At 46.2% G+C, this 21,491-nt stretch overlaps 1 protein-coding gene across 2 annotated transcripts in view; it reads left to right on the top strand.

Annotated features, from left to right (window-relative positions):
• Positions 1-605: 605 nt before the first annotated feature.
• CAST (calpastatin) overlaps positions 606-21,491 on the top strand; it is a 219,759-nt gene continuing 198,873 nt past the window's right edge. Inside the window, exon 1 of one of the 2 annotated variants that reach the window (XM_077462355.1) lies at positions 606-661. The gene's annotated coding sequence lies outside the window, so the exon portion shown is untranslated. The remainder of the gene's footprint in view (positions 662-21,491) is intronic. The other variant, XM_077462352.1, reaches the window with a different exon arrangement.

The following is a 21,491-nucleotide window of genomic DNA, read 5'->3' as shown; positions in this document are numbered from 1 at the left end:
TTAAAAGGCTAGGTACAGAACAATAGCTGAATTGCTCAGGTCTGTGACAGGTTTAGTTTAATAATAGTCCATATTCCCATTACACAGGTTCCTGGGGAAAGCTCTAGGATACTGGGTGCTGTAACAACCACCAGCTGGAGACTGGGTCATGAAAGCCACAATTAATATATTTGCCAGCACACCACTTATGTTCAGTCCAAAGTTTTTTTATTGAAGCATGATCGTATCACAAGCAAGAGAGTGCAACGTTTCAGAGTCACGCGGGACCCCTTCCTCAGGTACATGCCTGAGGAAGGGGTCTTGCATGATTCCGAAACATTGCACTCTCTTGCTTGTCATGTGATCATACTTCAATAAAAAAACATTTGGACAGAAGATCCTTGGTGTTCTGGCAAATACTGTATATTCATTAAGGTTTAGTTTAATAATCCCATTTTAGGACAAAGATAACCCTTTATATCCCAGACTTTACTGTAACATATTGGAAGAAGCTTTACTTGGTTGCTTAGAAATTTTTCTTGGGTGACGTTTGAAACCTTCCTTGCCTTGGGCCTTCTCCTCCCATATCTCACCCATTCTACCATCTAGCCAATGGCAAGACACTATCATTAGCAAACAAGCCAAGAAAGTACATTCCAAGTCTCGTACAGAGAGGAAAAAGGTATGAGAAATCTGATTGCTTCTACTTTATAAGCTATATACAGCGTATAATAATTTATTAGTTCTTTCTGTAGTAGATCAGTACTCCTATAGTTGTTATGCATATGAATATTTTGATGTATTGTGGTCAAGTAGTTTCCTAGATACATGTCTGCATGTCCATGTAAATAAAGTACAGGAAAATATTTAACACGACTATGTAATTTGTTGAAATATTTTCACCTACCTCATCTTGGTATTTCGGGGAGTGACTTGTACTGAAATGTACAGCAATACAGTAATGATAACTGAATGTGTACTGAAAAACAAAGATAAAGTAATAATGCAGGTAACCTGCCACCATATGAAGGGCTTCCATAGTGGAAACAATATTTGGAATTGTATGGTGAAAGTTATGGCATGTCAGAATTAGTAATAGCCACAATATGGGCTTTGCATACCCAATAATTCTACTAAAGGCAGAAATAAGATATATACAGTAAATATATTCAGAGGAGTACTGCACAAAACAATGATATCATAGCAGAAACACCAGAAAAAGATTTCTGATTGGCTACTAATTATTACTGTACTTGGGATATTTCTGTCTGTTATGTACTGAATAAATGGAATTGATATTAAGGTATTTAAAAAATAATGTATTGCAATCTGCTTTGGGTAAAAAGATGGATTTTATGGATATGTTATGTGCATTTAACATACCATTAGCTTTTAGTTGTTTTAAATTAGTATTCTGTTTGGTTTTTCGATTCAAACTGTCACACCACACCTGGACAATCCTTACTAGGCATATGATGCATTATTGGAGGTTATTTTATTGTGTATGTAGGCCTGAAGATAATACTGAAATTGCATAAAAATTTGATGTTGCCACTGTTGGTAAAATTATTATTTTATTTTTTTGCCTCTTATGACTTACGTCAAAAAAACAAAAAACAAAACAAAAGCTCTACATGCAACAATGCAATGCTATGCTAAGAGTGAGCACAGGCACAGCATGGTACATCCCAGAAGTACAACCAATAGAAAAATAATAATATTTGAGCTAGTTGGGTAAGGTGTGAGGATGTCAGTGTAATCTGAGGCCACGTACACACGCGGGGACTGTTCGCTCAACTTTGTCCGTCAAACAGTTTCAGCAAACAGTCCGCTCAAAATTAGCATGGACGGACTTGCCCACACAGGACGAACGAACAGTTTGCTGAAACCGTGCGCGATGACGTGAACGGCACGTACGACGGGACGGAAAATACGACGTCCTATACACTGCATTACAACTTTCGGCGTGTAAATCCTTTCTGAGCATGCGCGGAACTTAGTTTGACGAACAAGCCTACACACGAGGGGACTGTTCGCTGAAACCAAGTTTCAGCGGACAGTTTTTCGGAATTTCCGAAAAACTTTGTTCAGCAGACTGTTCGCTGAAACTGTCCGCTGAAAGCCCACACACGGGCGGACTGTCCGCCGAAACACTGTTCAGCGGACAAAGTTGGGCGAACAGTCCCCGCGTGTGTACGCGGCCTGACACACTTCATGAAGTGGTAACAGACGGTATAATGGGTTTTTGCTCACTATCCATCGCCAACTAACATTCCCTAACTGGGAATGTATGTCTTGATTTTGGAGTTGGGTTATAACTGCAGCTAGATGCCATAGCCCCAGTATCATTCTTTCCCTTAGACGGCCAGCTTTCCAATAAAAGTGATCCCAGTGGCAGATTTGCCGCGGGATCGCTCTTTGAAACAGTGGGAGCACTACCAGTGGGAACATTACTGATCGCTGAGCCTGGGAGCCAAGATTTTTGCATAAAGATGAGTGATTGCAAGATGTCCACCGCTCATCTCTATGCCCTTAGAGAACTGGAGTGACGTCAATGTCACTTCCAATTCTCGGGCCATGTAAACATGTTTTTTGTTTTTTTCTTAAAGCAACGTTTGTTTTCTTTTTTAATCTTTTGATTTAGAGGAGAGATTGGGGTTTTTTAGACCCCAGATCCCTCCATAAAGAGGACATGCTGTATTGTTATCGCAGGGGATGTTTACATTCCTTGCGATAGCAATAAAAGTGATCAAGATTTTTTTTTTAAAGGGACAGTGTAAAAATGTAAAAAATATAATAATAAGAAAACAAACTTTTAAAGCGCTCCCGTCCCCGTGTGCTTTGCGCAGTAGTGAACGCATACGTAGGTCACGCCCACATATGTGAATTTTCTTTGCACCACACATGTGAGGTATTGCCACGAACATCTGAGTGAGAGCAATCATTCTAGCACTGGACGCCCTCTGTAACTCTAAACTAGTGACCTGTAGAAATTTTTAAAACGTTGCCTATGGAGATTTTTAAGTACCGTAGTTAGGCAACATTCCACAAGCGTGGGCAGTTTTAAAGCAGGACATGTTATGTATCAATTTACTCTGCATAACATCATCTTTCATATTATGCAAAAGAATTTGAGTATATATTATGTTTTTTTTTTCTTAAATCATTAAAGTGTATTTTATTCTGTGGAGTCTCTGCTAAAAAAAATATATAATGTTTGGAGGTTCTAAGTAATTGTCTAGCAAAAAATACTGATTTAAACTTGTAAACAACAAGTGTCAGAATAAGACTGGGTCCTTAGCCCTTTCACCCTTTTTGGCAGAGGAAAGGCTTACAAGCACCCACGTTGCGGCGCTACCAAAGTGCTTTGCAGGAGCTGCCAAAGCGCTACCCATTCATTTCAATGGGCAGGGGGGTGGAGGAGTGGTGTATACACCGCTCTCGCACCACCCCAAAGGTGCCGCTTGCAGGACTTTTCTTCCTGTCCTGCAAGCACACTGCCCCAGTGTAAAAGCCCTCGTCTTTCTCACTGGGGTGGCTTGAGAGGCGCTTTTCGGGTGCTTTACAGGTGCTATTTGTAGTGCTAAAATGCCTCAAAAACGCCCCAGTGTGAAAGGGGTATTTTTCACAAGAGATTGTACAATAATGAGAATGCAGGAGCCTCTATGCATAGTGGAAAAAAAGGATAGAGTCCTGCTATAGAGAAACTTAGGAATATGCCCTTTCCAAGTAAAAATTCTCTTTTGTAATCCTGATCACAGTAGACGGTATCTACCACTTTTTCCTAATACATTGCAACCATGGCTTTGCTGCTTCCTTCAGACTGGAAATCTTTATAAAACAATCAGAAAGTGCACAAGCATCGTGTGACACCTTCAAATAACCTTTATTAAGGCTGGGTTCACACTATTGCGAATTGGATATGGGGAATCCCCATATCCAATTCGCAACAGCAGGAGAGTTTGACTGGCTCTCTATGGAGTCAGTTCACATATCTCCACTGCGGCTCTAATGTGAATTTGCACAGGGGAACTGTACATCTTTTGATCCGTTTCAGGTCTGAATTCAGCCCAAAATTTGAGCTGAAATCGGACCTGAAATGGTGAATGGGGACGCACTGGACCACTGCTGTGAGCCTAATGCGAAAAAAATGTGAACCCAGCCTAAAAATAGTAAAATGTGGTACTTAAAGCGCAGTCTTTATAGACTTCCTAAATCCCAAAATGGCATCCAAGGAGCCCTGCTCAACCCTTACTGCACAGAAGAAATCCCTGTAGTGCAGTGATGGCGAACCTTGGCACCCCAGATGTTTTGGAACTACATTTCCCATGATGCTGCACTATACTGCAGAGTGCATGAGCATCATGGGAAATGTAGTTCCAAAACATCTGGGGTGCCAAGGTTCACCATCACTGCTGTAGTGGATCCTAGAGAGCATGAAGCCGCTGTTTCTAGCATACAAAACTGTTAACCGGTTTCAAGGATGGGCCCTTTTCATGCTATTTATTTACTTCATTTTATGTTACATATCACGTCTACAAGAACTATAAAGTTTGTAGGAAGGTGTCACGCGATGTGTATGCACGTTCTGTTTTTCACTGTTAGATGAATAAAAAAGTGAATGGCACACTTTACCTTTTCTGTTAGTGGTTATAATTGTGAATCCTTTTACTATAAACTTAGAAGCTGCTTGAGGATCAGTTGCTTATGAAGAAACCAAATTAAGTTTTTGACTAAAACGAGTTAAGAATCTTCACACAATAAGTTCTGTAAATATTCACTTTAATTATACAATTATGTGCAAATAAAAAAGGAAATCAGGCATGTGCTTTTCACTAGATTGGATAATTAAATTTAACACTATTTATTAGCAAATCGGGAACCATACAATCTCGGTTATAATGTACATTAAAGTGATATTAAAGGCATTAGTTTAATTAAAAAAAATAAGTTATAATTCCCTTCTCTGTTCAAAGGTTGCACTGTCAGCTACTCCCTCCTCCAGGTGTTTCCTGTAGAAAGTCAGGTGGCAAGGAGACACCCATGCATGCTTCCTCCTGTTGGGTCTTGAGTTGGGTTGTGTCTGTCTATAGACACACACAGCACCATTAAGCCATGCCCCCATCCCCTCATCACAGGAGTGTGACTGACAGCAGCAGGAGCCTATGGCTCAGTTTCTCCTGTGAAAGCAGGGAGTGAGGAAGTTGTGCTGGAGAAAGTGTTATAGTGATATGGACAAGTGAGTGTTTGGCAAAAGAGTGGAGAAGGAGCAGAGCATTTTTTTATCCTGATGCAGAGAATGTATTCTCTACATTAAAGGTAAAAAAAGCCCTACTACCCGTTCTACCGCCACGCCCCTAAACACATACCTGGCTCCATGTCACTGATTTAGCACTCACTTCCCGCTTTCACAGGAGACGCTGAGGGCACTGGAGCCTAATGCCTAGTACGCACGGGCTGAATGTTGGGAGACAACGGCCAGTTCAATTTAACCACTTTCAGACCGGACCAATTTGCTGGTCAAAGACCAGACCACTTTTTGCGATTCGGCACTGCGTCGCTTTAACTGACAATTGCGCGGTCGTGCGACGTGGCTCCCAAACAAAATTGACGTCCTTTTTTTACCACAAATAGAGCTTTCTTTTGGTGGTATTTGATCACCTCTGTGGTTTTTATTTTTTGCGCTATAAACAAAAATAGAGCGACAATTTAGAAAAAAACGCATTATTTTTTACTTTTTGTTATAATAAATATCCCCCAAAAATATATAAAAAAACATTTTTTTCCCTCAGTTTAGGCCGATACGTATTCCTCTGCATATTTTTGGTGAAAAAAAATCGCAATAAGCGATTATTGATTGGTTTGCGCAAAAGTTATAGCGTTTACAAAATAGGGATAGTTTTTATAGCATTTTTATTAATAATTTTTTATTATTTTTTTTTTACTAGTAATTGCGGCGATCAGCGATTTTTATTGTGACTGCAACATTGTGGGGGACCCATCGGACATTTTTGACACATTTTTGGGACCATTGTCATTTATACAGTAATCACTGGTATATAAATGCAGTGATTCCTGTGTAAATGACACTGGCAGTAAAGGGGTTAACCAGTGGGTGGCAGTGTAAGGGTTAAGTGTTCCTAGGGATGTGTTACTAACTGTGGGGGGGTGGGCTTTCATTTAGTGAACACTGATCTCTGCTCCAATCACATGGAGCAGAGATCAGCGTCACTAGTTGCTAGGCAGAATATAGAAATGTTGTTTACAACGGCACTTCTCCATTCGGCCGCTCCGTGAGACGATCACGGGGATGCCCGCGGCGATCGAGTCCGCAGGTCCCGATGGCAGGGCGGCAAATTTAAAGGGACGTACCTGTACGCCCATTTGCCTGCCCGTGCCATTCTGTCAACGTACATCGTCGTGCGCTGGTCAGCAAGTGGTTAAACCGGTCTGCATTTGGCCCGTGTGTATGTCAGCCACTCCGACCGAAGCCAGCTGTTTGGCCACCTTCTGTCAGACGACCATGCTGGAAAACCAGCAGCCAAACAACTCCCAATCAGCACTCCTAGTCAATGGCTGTGCTAACATCGGACTGTTAGTACAGCGACTCCGACCAGAACTGGGTTGAACGAAAAGAAACTATTAGCCCCTGTACACACGGTCGGACATTCTGCCAACCAAATCCGTTGGATTTTGTCTGACGGATTTTGTCCGACGGATTGTGTCCGAAACTGTTGCATACACACGGTCGGACCAAGTTGTCAGAAAATCCGATCGTTCAGAACGTGATGACGTTATTTTGTTACGACGGGACTACGTTCAGGCTAGTAGCCAATAGCTTTGGTGTAGGAATTTGATCTGAGCATGCGTGGCACTTTGTCTGATCGGAATTCTCTACACATGATCGGAGTATGTCCGATCGGACCAGTTTGTCGAAAAATATTTCCAACAAGTTGGAAAATTGGGTCCGACGGATATTCCGACGGAATCAGTCCAATGCATACCACACACAGTCGCATTATCCGACAACACGGTCCGATAGGACACATTCCGACGGATTCTCCGACCGTGTGTACAAGGGCTTAGTGTGTACCAGGCCATAGGCTCCTGCTGCTGTCAGTCACACTTCTGTGGTCAGGGGTGGGGGCGTGGCTTAATGACGCTGTGTGTGTGTGTGTGGATGCACACAGCCAGGCTCAGAAGCACACGTGCACAGGTGCCTTCTTCGCACCCAGGTTTCTGTAGAAAGTGCCAGGAGGAGGGAGGGGTGACAGAGCTAGTAGGGAACTGCCAGAAGAGGAGGAAAGTAAACTTTCTGTGTAATATCATTGCACAGAGCAGGTAAATATTACCTATTTTTTAGTTAAACAAATGCAAGCCTTTAGTATCACCTTACCCCATTTTGCAACACCCATAATAAGGAATAAAAAGAATCTTCTGTAGCATGTGATTAGATGATTTAAACAAAAAGAGAGATTTACTTCTCCAAGGCTAAAATTAACTGTCTTTAAAGGAATGGCAATGTCACCAAATAACCTAAAGGAAAACAAAGTGGTAGGACAGCTGAAGCTACTGAGCTTAAACTGGGCAAACCTGTCCTGTGACAGTGTCCATTCTTTTTAAAGTCGAAGTCCAGTAAATTATTAACTGTATGCCCAGGCTTCACATGATCTGATAAAAGTATATATAAAGACAGCAAATATACACGTACAACTTATGTAGGGAGATTTGTTTCATACCTGTGCATCATCTGAGGCCATGGGTGTCCGTACAGTGGGGCGGGAGGGGTAGAGTGCCCCCCCCCTGGAATCGGCAAGGTGTACGGTCCCATTGGCGGCCACATCGCAATTGGGGTACGGGGGGATGGACAGCACCAGGGTAGCACCCATCAGATGTAAATTTAGCAGGTGCTTTCGAGCCCCCCCCCCCCATAAGTGAAGAGATCTCAGCAGCGGCGCTGTGATAGGGGAGAGCTGTGGGCCACTGTCAGAATGTTTCCCCCACTAGCCCCCCCCCCATTTCTCATGTCGGCAGCATGGGAGAAGAGCAAGCTTCCTGACAGTTCTTTCCCCCCCCCCCATTGGCCACAGCAGAGGGCCAATCAGAAGAAACTAGAGGAGCATCATGGGAAATGTAGTCCCAGAGATTGGTGGCCCAATTGTTCTCCACAGAAAGCAGGCTACAGCCCCCAGCATGCACTCTTCTGGGGGGGGGGGGGGTGACAAGCTGAGGAGTGCTACAGGAGACATGGAAAAAGAAAGAGAAGACTTTGCTGAGGAAACGAATGACCCCAGCACCACCGGATAGAGCCATGAGAGTCACGCTGTACCCGCACTACCAGAGAGAAAGCCATGCTGTACCCGCACCACCAGATAGAATAATGTTGTACCCACACCACCAGAGAGAGCACCGCTGTACTGTACCACCAGAGAGACCCACAATGCACCCACACCACCAGAGAGAGCCACACTGCATCCCCACCACTAGAGAGATCCACACTGTACCTGCACCACCAGAGAGATCCATGCTTCACCCTCACCACGCTGCACCTGCACCACCAGAGAGATCCACACTGTACCTGCACCACCAGAGAGATCCATGCTTCACCCTCACCACGCTGCACCTGCACCACCAGAGAGAGCCACACTGAACCGGTGCCACCCGAGAGAGCCACGCTGCACCTGCACCACTAGAGAAAGCCATGCTGTACCCAAACCACCAGATAGAATAATGCTATACCCACACCACCAGAGAGAGCACCGCTGTACCGCACCACTAGAGAGACCCACGATGCACCCACATCACCAGAGAGAGCCACACTGCATCCCCACCACTAGAGAGAGCCACACTGCACCTGCACCATCAGAGAGATCCACACTGCACCTGCACCACCAGAGAGATCCATGCTGCACCCTCGCCACTAGAGAAAGCCATGCTGCACCTGCACCACCAGAGAGAGCCACACTGAACCTGTGCCACCAGAGAGAGCCACAGTTTCCGCACCACCAGAGAGAGCCACGCTGCACCTGCACCACCAGAGAAAGCCATGCTGTACCTGCACCACCAGAGAGAGCCACACTGTACCTGCACCACCAGAGAGAGACACACTGTACCTGAACCACCAGAAAGAGAGTGCGCCATGCTGCCCAGGACTACAAGAGAGAGTCATGCTGTACCGCACCACCAGAGAAAGAAAGACTGAGCCACTGCCAGGGTACAGACATTCTACACTACTGACAAGAGGCACCACAGGCAACTCAGAATGTGCGAATGTCCAGCCTGGGTGACACCACGTTTTATCACACCAGGTGACAACCCTAGTGACGCCACAGTGCGAAACTTGCAGGGTCCGCCGTGGTTGCTACAGACTTTTCTCTGCGTTTGCTCTGCTCTCCCTCTATGACAGTGACATCCGACTCACTTACACTGTTTGTGTAAAGATATTATTGTGCTCATAAAGCTGCTATTATGCCAATAACACTGCTGCTGTGCCCATATAGCTGCTGTTGTGCCCATATAGCTCGCCCTCACCTTTATGACATTGTTGAAAAGGGGCGGAGCATAGGTGACCTTAAAATGATGCCCCCCCTGAAAAAAGTTCTGCAGATGCCCATGTCTGAGGCTGTTCACTTCACTGGGTATATTTGAGGGTTTACATCCAGTGCTCATGCTCACTGCAGCTCAAGGTGATTTTGAGAGGAGCTAGTGCCCCAAAGAGCTCAAAAGAAAAAAGCTCATAAATTAGTGAAAACGTTTGTTCCAGCTTTTTTTTTTGTTTATACAGTGGCTAAGGAAATACTATCTAGTAGAGTTTGTGAAAAAAACACTTATGCTCCAAAATAATTAAAATCAATAAAAAAAGGCGAAAAAGAGCACAAAAAAGAACAAGCTTTTCCAACTTTTATAGGCAAAAATAAAAGCTCAAACGCCTGTAAAAAGCAGCCTTTTTTTTTTTAGCTGCAGTGTGCATGAGCCCCAAAGCTGTATTTAACCCAAACCCAAAAATGTAATATATTGCAGCTCACCAATCATTAGATGTGGTGGCTGCATTTGTTTTATTTTTTTAGGCTTTTTTCCCTCTGTTTTCACCTGGTGATCTGACTAGTAACAACCTCCTGTATTCGTATTATATACCTGTATGCTGTGGTGTATTTATTTCTTCCTTTTTTTAACTTTATTGAAGTGTCACAAAACATTTTATTCAGCTCTAAGCACAGCCGTGCTGCGGTGGTGAGTTGCTCTGCATGAAAATGCATGCACACTGACTTTTTATGAAGCGCACACTACCGCAATGTGTGTGGTGTGAACAAGGCACATATTGTTTTATATGTGTCTTCATATGGAGTCTGCCCTGATCTGTACAGACATAGTATAAACAAGACCTTAATAAATGGTAACCTGATCTGTAATGATCATGTACCGGTATTTGTCGACAACTTGCTTCATAAATTCCCCTAAAGAAATGTTAATCAGCTTGTGATTCCATGATAAGGGCTGTGTCAATGGCCTTTGGGCAAGGGTCGGGGTGCTTTCAAGTGCATTTATCTTTCATTTGCAATCAGTTTGGAACATTGCTGAGATGGTTCATAATTCATTGACGGGTGGATTTGATCATCTTCTCACCTGCATTTGTTCTAAGGCAATCAAAACCGGCCCTAAGGGTCCTTTCACATTGGCCTCCTCCAGAGTTGCACAATTTTCAGCACAACTTTGGAATCTGATTTTGACACGACTTTGAAGTGACTTTGATAAGACTTCCACACTTGCATGATTTATTGCAGCAAACAGTGTGTGTTCGTCATTAAAAATGAATGGCAACCGAAAATTTGTTTTGCGATTGCTATGTGATCTGATATCGCATGTAGAATAGTTGCGATTCTGCTTGCGATCTCAAATCACACTACAAAACGCAAAATGTGAATGGAGCCTGATGCCTTGTACACACGGTCGGACATTCCAACCACAAAATCTGTCGGATTTTTTCTGACAGATTTTGTCCGAATCTTGTGTTGCATACACAAGGTCGCACAAAGTTGTTGGAAAATCCGATCGTTCTGAACGAGAGGAGGTCAAACACGTACGTCGGGACTATAAATGGGCCAGTAGCCAATAGCTTTTGCCTCTTAGTTTATTCTGAGCATGCGTGGCACTTTGTCTGTCGGAATTGTCTACACACGATCGGAATTTATGCGATCGGATTTTGTTGTCAGAAAATTTTAGATCCTGCTCTCAAACTTTGTGCGTCGGAAAATCCGACAGAAAAAGTCCGATAGAGCCCACATACGATCGGATTTTCCGACAACATAATCCAATCTGACTTTTTCCATCAGAATTTCCGACCGTGCGTACAGGCCATTAGAGGTAATAAGTCTCTGCAGAAAAATGCAATTTAAAATATAATTCCAAAATAAACTAAACCTAAAACTACTTCTTCCCCCTTCTAACGCCTATACTAACTACTATGAAAAATGCTTAACTATTTCCAGGTTGCTCCGGTCCGATCCTGTGATCATCTCCCCTCGGTCAGTTAGCAGCAGCTTCAGGGGAGAGGAGGGAATGCCAACAACAGACAGCCCATAGTAAGCCCATGGCTGCATCCACACTTGGGTGTTTGAACCATGGGCAGAATCAACACGATTCCGCAAGTGATTTCAAAACACTTTCCTAAAATGACATATCGCACAATGCACATTTCAGAGGCCATTCATTTTAATGGCACCTAAAAACACGGTGCAGTTTTGCCGTGGTTGTCACCCAAAAAATGAATGGCATCTGAAATTTGTGTTGTGCGATTTGTCACTTTAGCAGAGCATTTTGAAATCGTGGGCAGAATTGGGGTGATTCAAAATGTTCAGGTGTGAACTTAGAGCCCTTTCACACTGATAGTGCGCGGGCATTGACTGTAAAGTGCTGCTAGTTTTAAAACTAGCGGTGCCTTACTGTAGTTTTACAGGCACTTTTCGGCCACCAGCGGGCCGCTTTTAACCCCCCACTATCGGCCGAAGAAAGGGTTAAAAGCACCTGCAAAGTGTCGCTGCCGCAGCGCTTTGCAGGCGCTTTGCAGGCGCTTTGGCAGTGCTGCCCAACTATTTCAATGGGCAGGGTTGCTTTAGGAGCGGTGTATCAAAGAAGTTGCTTGCAGGACTTTTTTTGACGTCCTGCCAGCGCAGCGCCCCAGTTTGAAAGCACTTGGGCTTTTACACTGGGATTGCAAATGAGGCATTTTTCAAGCGCCTTACAGACGCTATTTTTAGCGCTAAAGCGCCAGAAAAAGGCCTCAGTGTGAAAGGAGTCTAAGGGTGATGTCACCGCTCCCAGGCTTTATCAGCTGTTGTTGAGCGCTCTCCTCCTCTCCCCTGTAGCCAGTGTTCTATCGATTTGTGCCCTCCGTCTAAAAGTGTCCGCGCACGCGCACAATGGAAGGACGCTCCAGCTAAGTTGCCAATCAGCTGGAGTGACGTCACCATGGCGCATGTGCACATCGTAGGAGGGTTTTTTTCAACAGGTGAAACCATTTCACGGGCACAATTGAAAGCTATGCAAAGAGTGGAGGGACACCATAGATGTCAGATTGTGCCTTGCTGTAAACCTGCCGCTCTACGGCGAACCACAATATGACAAATACGGTGTTCCTCCGCTGTTTGCATAGCATTAAATTGTGGCTGAGAAATGGTGGTATCCTACCATGTGCTCCTACGATGTGCGCATGCGCTATGGGACATCACTCCAGCTGATCGGCAACTCAGTTGGAGTACCCATCTGTTCTGAGCATGCAGGGGCACTTTTCGACGGTGGGCACATATCGACAGAACACTGACTCTGGCTGACACAGGGGAGATCATGTGTGGCCTGGGAATAGGTCACTATATGCATCTTTCCTACACAGGGAATATAGTAAAGGTGTTAGAAAGGGGTGGGAGCAGTTTTACAATTCGCTAGATCCTCTCTTGTTTAGCCTTTGACTGAGTGAGAGAAAATTGATCAGTTCTCCTGCCTACACTAAACAGTGTTGTATTAATTTCCACTGCCGGCTATTGTATTCAGTAGTCATGGCACACATGACAGCCTGAGTACAATGGCACTGCCAAACAATGACTGTAATAGCTAGGATGCAGTCACTGTTCGTCTAATCATTTTCCAATCAGCTCAGTTGAGCTGAGTGGTGCTTGCAGGAACATCCACTGTTCAAATTTTCAGCAGGAAGCACCCAAAATTTGAGCTGTGAACAGCCAGCCTTAGGCCTCATTTACACCTGCAGTTGTGGGGCAGGAAAAAAAACATTGGTTAAGTCGTGCTTTTACTGCCCCCTACCAAAACAGGTGGTGAAGAGGTGACATAACACTTCCTTACCGCATGTCAAAGTGATTGGATCACTCTTCAGAGGGCTAACACTAGTGTAAACAAGACTTAGGAATAGGTCACTATATGCACACTATATGCCCAACTAAGTTCGGCAGACAATCCGACAGACAGTCCGTTCAAAATTTGCATGAACGGACTTGACCACACACGATGAGCAGACAGTCCGCTGAAAGCGTGCGTGATGACGTGTACAGCACGTACGACGGGACTAGAAAAACGACGTCCTATACACTGCAATGCAACCTTCGGCCGTGTAAACCCTTTCTGAGCATGCGCCATACTTAGTCCGTCCAACTTGCCTACACACGAGCGGACTGTCCGCTGAAACCAAGTTTGGACAGACAAAACCAAGTTTGAACGGACTGTCTTACGGAAATTCCGTAAGACTTTGTTCGTCAGACTGTCCGCTGAAAAAGTCCGCTGAAGCCCACACACGAGCGGATTGTCCGCTGAAACACTGTTCAGCGGACTAAGTTGGACAGACAATCCGCCCGTGTGTACGCGGCCTTAGGCCGCGTACACACGGGCGGACTGTTCGCCCAACCTTGTTCGGCAAACAGTTTCATCAAACAGTCCGCTCAAAATTTGCATGAGCGGACTTGCCCACACACGAGCGGACTGTTTGACGAACAAGGTTGGGCAAACAGTTCGCTCAACTTTTGAAATGAACGGACTCGCCCACGTAAGGCGGAGGCAAATCCGCCCATTTCGAGCGCGTGTACAGGTAGGCGGGGCCCGCGAAGGAGACGTCGCGGGCTCCGCCGCCTGGAATGGGCTTAAAGGGGAACCCCAACGCCGAAAAAAATCGGCGTGGGGGTTCCCCCAAGTCCACACCAGACCCTTGTCCGAGCACGCTACCCGGCCGGCCAGGAAAGGGGGGCGAGCGAGCGCGCCCCCCCTCCTGAGCCGTACTAGGCCGCGTGCCCTCAACATGGGGGGTGCCTTGGGGAAGGGGGGGCCGCGCGGCCCCCCCACCCCAAAGCACCTTGTCCCCATGTTGATGAGGACAAGGGCCTCTTCCCGACAACCCTGGCCGTTGGTTGTCGGGGTCTGCGGGCGGGGGGCTTATCGGAATCCGGGAGCCCCCTTTAAGAAGGGGGCCCCCGGATACCGGCCCCCCACCCTATGTGAATGAGTATGGGGTACAATGTACCCCTACCCATTCACCTGTGAACTAAAGTACAATAAAAAACACAACACAGAGAAAAAATATTTTATTGCACAGCTCCGGGGGTCTTCCGTCTTCGGGGGTCTTCTCGCCGGACTCCTCCGCTATGTGTGTGTAGCTCTTTTGCTAGCGGAGGAGTCCGGCTTTCTTCCTCCCCGCCGCCGGCCTCTTCTCCCGACTTCGGGGGTCTTGTCCCCCTCTTCGGTTCTTCTGCCGGGCCACCGCGCCTGGTCCGGTGGCCCGGTCTTCTGTCGCCGTCTTCCGTTCTTCTGTCGCCGCCTTCGGTTCTTCTGCCGGGCCACCGCGCCTTCTTGTAGCTCTTTTACAGGCGGTGGCCCGGTCTTCTGTCGCCGCCGCCGCCTTCCGTTCTTGTTCTTCTTCTTGTTCTTCTTCTTCTCCTGGAGATGTTGACTCGACGATCTCTCCGGCCGGAATGCCAGAGCCGCGCTGTGCGGTCACTTATATAGTGACAATGGGGCGGTGTCACATGGTATATGTCACATGGGTTGGTCACATGGTGACCCCGCCCCCTTACGATGTCATAGTCCCCATGTGACATCAACCCATGTGACCAACCCATGTGACATATACCATGTGACACCGCCCCATTGTCACTATATAAGTGGCAGCGGAGCGTGTCCCTGGCATTCCGGCCGGAGAGCTCGTCGAGTCAACATCTCCAGGAGAAGAAGAAGAACAAGAAGAAGAACAAGAACGGAAGGCGGCGGCGGCGACAGAAGACCGGGCCACCGCCTGTAAAAGAGCTACAAGAAGGCGCGGTGGCCCGGCAGAAGAACCGAAGGCGGCGACAGAAGAACGGAAGACGGCGACAGAAGACCGGGCCACCGGACCAGGCGCGGTGGCCCGGCAGAAGAACCGAAGAGGGGGACAAGACCCCCGAAGTCGGGAGAAGAGGCCGGCGGCGGGGAGGAAGAAAGCCGGACTCCTCCGCTAGCAAAAGAGCTACACACACATAGCGGAGGAGTCCGGCGAGAAGACCCCCGAAGACGGAAGACCCCCGGAGCTGTGCAATAAAATATTTTTTCTCTGTGTTGTGTTTTTTATTGTACTTTAGTTCACAGGTGAATGGGTAGGGGTACATTGTACCCCATACTCATTCACATAGGGTGGGGGGCCGGTATCCGGGGGCCCCCTTCTTAAAGGGGGCTCCCGGATTCCGATAAGCCCCCCGCCCGCAGACCCCGACAACCAACGGCCAGGGTTGTCGGGAAGAGGCCCTTGTCCTCATCAACATGGGGACAAGGTGCTTTGGGGTGGGGGGGGCCGCGCGGCCCCCCCTTCCCCAAGGCACCCCCCATGTTGAGGGCACGCGGCCTGGTACGGCTCAGGAGGGGGGGCGCGCTCGCTCGCCCCCCTTTCCTGGCCGGCCGGGTAGCGTGCTCGGACAAGGGTCTGGTGTGGACTTGGGGGGAACCCCCACGCCGATTTTTTTCGGCGTTGGGGTTCCCCTTTAAGCCCATTCCAGGCGGCGGAGCCCGCGACGTCTCCTTCGCGGGCCCCGCCTACCTGTACACGCGCTCGAAATGGGCGGACTTTCCGAGCGGGAACAGTCCGCTCATTTCGAAAGTACAGCGGACAAGCCCACACACGGGCGGACTGTTCGCTCAAACACAGTTTCAGCGGACAGTTTTTCGGAATTTCCGAAAGACTTTGTCCGTCCAACTGTCCGCTGAAACTGTCCGCTGAAAGCCCACACACGAGCGGACTGTCCGCCCAAACACTGTTCAGCGGACAAGGTTGGGCGAACAGTCCGCCCGTGTGTACGCGGCCTTAGGCTGCATTCACACCTGAGCATAGCGTTTTCAAGCAGAAAATCACGCAAATTTACAGCGATTTTGCTGCGTTTTTTGCAGCTTTTTTTACCGCGATTTGCGGCGTTTTTTACCGCGATTTGCCGTGATTTTGTACAGGGCAAAAGGTCACCAATGTTAAAAGAAGAAAAACGCCCAAATCTGCTCAATTCGAGCGACAAAAAAGGGTCCGGAACTTGTTTGAGCTTCAGGCGTTCGGCTTCAGGCGACATGGAGTGGAGATGTGAACCATCTCCATTGAGAATAATAGATTTTTTCCCCTCTAGCGTTTTGTAGCTTCAGGCTTCAAGCTACAAAACGCTCAGGTGTGAATGGGGTCTTAAGGTGACCATATCATTTGGCTGTTCAATCTTTAGATCTGCCATCAACTATGTAGTACAAGGGCCTCTCTGATTTGATGCTATTTAAATCATACCTCTCAAATTTTAGTGATGGGAATGAGGGACACCTATCAGCAAAAGTATGCAGGTATAGGACACGCCCATTGCCACACCCCCTTAAAGGAGAATTGTACAAAAAAATGAAAGATTGGTTCAACCCAAAAGTGCTTTTTTTAGCACTACTCTTCCTTTATATTGGCTTTTAGAATTTACAAATGCCGCAATTTAGAAAGCAGATGAAAGGTTTAGCACTGTAAAACTCTTTTTCATAGATAAAAAGTTCATTTTTTTATACATCTATATAGATCAGACCAAAATGAGGGATAAATGAGGAGGAATGAGGGACAGAGGGACATTGCTCCAAATCAAGGACAGTCCCTCGAAATCAGAGACAGTTGGGAGGTATGTTTAAATGAATTGTTTAGGTGCATCCTCATATTACATATTTTGGTAAATCAAAATAGATTGTACAGTACAGAGATTGTACAATCATATTGCATAGTATATGGTGACCTTTAGAGTATGCCCGCAGCTATTTTGATCCATGAAATAGACCTTTTTTAAGGCCTCATTCACACGGGGTGCAGTAATCCATGCTTCAGGTGAGGGCTGTGTATAGCCACACAGGGATGCACAGCATGACTACCAACTTTTTTGAGATGGGAACAACTTAGGAAATGTATGTAGGCATAAGACACACCTCTTGCCACTCCCTCTTAAAGGAGACATACAAAAAATAAAGATAAGTTAAACCAGCAAGTTTTGTTTTTGAAAGTTTTAGCACTGGGAAACACTTTTAGAAAGATAAATAGTGCATTTTTCTATACATCTATATAGATCAGACCAAAATGAAGGACAAATGAGGAGGAAAGAGGGACAGAGGGACAGAGGGACTTTGTTCCAAAATCAGGGACAGTCCCTCGAAATCAGGGACAGTTGGGAGCTATGGAAGTGTTCCTTGCATCCCCATGTAGGCAGCCCCATAGCTGTTAATTGGGATGCAGCGCCTGCACAGACACAACCACTGTTCACACAGTGGAATCTGAAGGGGTGTGGGCATGCACATCCCTCACAAGGGGCATGCATTAACATGCCCTGAATGAATGTGGCCTAAAATTAACTTGCAATGCATAACAGAGCCAAGAAAAAGCCATGTATTTATGGCTGCGTTTACAGCTATTGTCCATGAGATGGCGCCAGAACATACATATATGCCTATATACACATTGTGCAACTTTTCACAACAGGATTTAAAGTGTGTTGAAAAAATGTTGTCCATAGAATTGAAATATAGGCTGCCTTCAGTATTATTAATATATTCTGTACCTTGTCAAGCAGAAGATCTTGTGAGGATATTGTGAAAGTGTCTTGCGTGCATTCCAAAAGTGGCGCAACATGAGCAAAATTCAAGTATATGTTATATAAGTGTTTTCTAGGAGAAAAGCTGTGTAATGATCAGTAAAATACTTGTGTAGAGATGCGTAAAAACACGTATGTGTACATAATGATAACTTATTTTTCCCTTTTATTTAGACTTAGTTTACCTGCGTACAAAGGCATATATATACATTTATCTGCATAAGCGCATATCCTTAACCACTTCAGCCCCGGAAAAATGTACCCCCTTCCTGACCAGAGCACTTTTTGCAATTCGGCACTGCGTTGCTTTAACTGACAATTGCGTGGTCCTGCGAAGTGGCTCCCAAACCAAATTGATGTCCTTTTTTCCCACAAATAGAGCGTTCTTTTGGTGGTATTTGATCACCTCTGCGGTTTTTATTTTTTGTGCTATAAACAAAAAATAAGTGACAATTTTGAAAAAAAAACGCATTATTTTTTACTTTTTGCTACAATAAATATCCCCAAAAAATATATAAAATATATAAAAAAAACATATTTTCCTCAGTTTAGGCCGATAGGTATTCTTCTACATATTTTTGGGGACCATTGGCATTAATACAGTGATCAATGGTAAAAAATTGCATTGATTACTGTAAAAATGCCACTGGCAGTGAAGGGGTTAACCACTAGGTGGCATTGTAGGGGTTAAGTGTGTCCTAGGGAGTGATTCTAACTGTGGGGGGGGGGGGGGGGCTGTGTGTGACCGATTACAGGGAGCGGCGATCAGTGACAGTGTCATTAGGCAGAACAGGGAGATGATTGTTTACATTAACATCTCCCCATTCTTCTTCACCGTGAGACGATCGTGGGTATGCCCGCAGACATCGAGTCCGCAGGACCCGTGATCACGGTCATGGACCACCCGCAAGCCGCCTCTTAAAGGGCAACGTACAGGTACGTTAATCTGCCTGCACATGCCCTTCTGCCGCAGTATATCTGTGTGAGGCGGTCAGGAAGTGGTTAAAATGCTAATTTTTGGATTCTATATTATAGATCTGAATGCAGCTCATGTTTACGCATCTGTGTGAATGGCTCCATTGTAAACAATGCAGCTACTTTCAGATTTGTAATTAACCGCTTCCCGCCCGCCCTATAGCCGAATGACGGCCTTAGGGCGGGCGGCTTCCTACGCCTGGCCGTCCCTGGACGGCCTGGTGTTTACTTCCGCGATGCGCGCCGCCGCGGGCGCGCATCGCGGAAGTTCTGTGTTTGCCGTGTCCCCCGGGGACAGGCAAACACAGATCGCTGTAAACGACCAATCACAGCGGCCGTTTACAGCGTGATCGGCGTGTCCAATGGGAGATGATCTCATATGTAAACATATGAGATCATCTCTCAGCGCCGCTCTCCCTCCTCACACAGACAGCGTGTGAGAGGGGAGAGAAGAACGGCTGCAGCAGCCGTCAGTGTACAAAAAAAAAAAAAAAAGTGCCATCCTCCCCCAGAGCCATCCTCCCCCAGTGCCATCCCCCCCCCCAGTGCCATGCCCCCCCCAGTGCCATGCCCCCCCCAGTGCCATGCCCCCCCCAGTGCCATCCGCCCCAGTGCCATCCTGCCCCAGTGGCATCCGCCCCAGTGCCATCCGCCCCAGTGCCATCCGCCCCAGTGCCATCCTGCCCCAGTGCTATCCGCCCCAGTGCAATCCACCCCACCCCAGTGCCACCTGCCCGCAGTGCTATCTGTCCCCAGTGCCACCTGTTGTCAGTGCCATTTGTCCCCAGTGACATCTGTCATCAGTGCCACGTATAAGTGGCATCTGTCATCAGTGCCACGTGTTATTAGTGCCACATAGTGCCATCTGTCATCAGTGCCACGTATTAGTGCCATCTGTCATCAGTGCCACGTATCAGTGCCATTTGTCATCAGTGCCACCTGTCAGTGTCACGTGCCATCTGTTGTCAGTGTCACGTGTCATCAATGCCACTTATCAGTGCCATCTGTCATCAGTGTCACGCGTCATTGGTGCCACGTATTAGTGCCATCTGTCACCGGTGGCACGTATTAGTGCCACGTGTCATCATTGCCATGTATTAGTGCCACGTGTCATCAGTGCCACGTATTAGTGCCACGTGTCATCAGTGCCACATATTAGTGCCACGTGTCATCAGTGCCACATATTAGTGTCATCTGTCATCAGTGCCACATATTAGTGCCATCTGTCATCAGTGCCACGTGTCATCAGTGCCACGTATAAGTGTCATCATTGCCACGTATCAGTGCCATCTGTCATCAGTGTCACGTGTCATTGTCCTGGTATTTCAAAAGTGTAATAAGTAGTCAACAAGTTAGATGTGTAATTTATGCTTCTAGAACACGTGATGGCGCTCCCTGCATGTTGGGCCTCTCTATGTGGCCAGGCTGTGAAAAAGTCCCACACATGTGGTATTGTAATACTCAGGAGGAGTAGCAGAATTTTTTGGGGGGTGTCATTTGTGGTATACACATGCCACGTGAGAGAAATAACCTATTACAATGACAATTTTGTGGAGAAAAATAAAAAAAATGAAAAATCTTCATTTTGCAAAGAATTGTGGGAAAAAAATGACAGCATCAAAAAGCTCACAATGCCTCTTACTAAATACCTTGGAATGTCTACTTTCCAAAAAGGGGTCATTTGGGGGGTATTTGTACGTTCCTGACTTGTTCGGGTCACAAGAAGCGAGATAGGCCACCAGTACATCAGATGTGATCAATTTTGTGCGATTCGCACCACAGCTTGTAGACTCTATAACTTTCACAAAGACCAAATAATATCCACTAATTTGGGTTATTTTTACCAAAGACATGTAGCAGTATAAATTGTGGCCAAAATTTATGAAGAAAAATTAATAATTTGCATAATTCTGTCACAGAAACAAAGAAATATGCGTTTTTTTTCAAAATTTTCGGTCTTTTTTCATTTATAGCGCAAAAAATAAAAACCCCAGAGGTGATCAAATACCACCAAAAGAAACCTCTATTTGTGGGAAAAAAAGGACAAAAAATTCATTTGGGTACAGTGTTGCATGACTGAGTAATTGTCATTCAAAGTGTGAGAGCACCGAAAGCTGAAAATTGGTCTGGGCAGGAAGGGTGTTTAAGTGCCCAGTAAGCAAGTGGTTAAAAACACTTGTATTTGTTTCTTTTTTTTTTTTATTTTTTATTTTTTAAGGTTTTTCGCTTTAATGCATTCTATAGGGTGTACAGCAGCTGCCCCCCAGAGCCCCCCCCCCACCCTCCTTTTCTTACCTGAACCCATCCAATATAGCGATGTGCAATATAGTGGCTCCCGCGGCTGACTCTCTCCTCATTGGACAGATTGATAGCAAAGGAAGTGATTAGCTTCCACTGCTGTCAATCAAATCCAGTGACACAGGAGTGGGGGCAGGG

Source organism: Lithobates pipiens, unplaced genomic scaffold (assembly GCF_037356315.1).
Source record: "Lithobates pipiens isolate NorthernLeopardFrog02 unplaced genomic scaffold, aLitPip1_a1.2 Scaffold_3, whole genome shotgun sequence".
Taxonomy (NCBI): Eukaryota; Metazoa; Chordata; class Amphibia; order Anura; family Ranidae; genus Lithobates; species Lithobates pipiens.
Note: the sequence above shows the minus strand (reverse complement) of the source record. Positions and strands in the feature narration are given on the sequence as shown.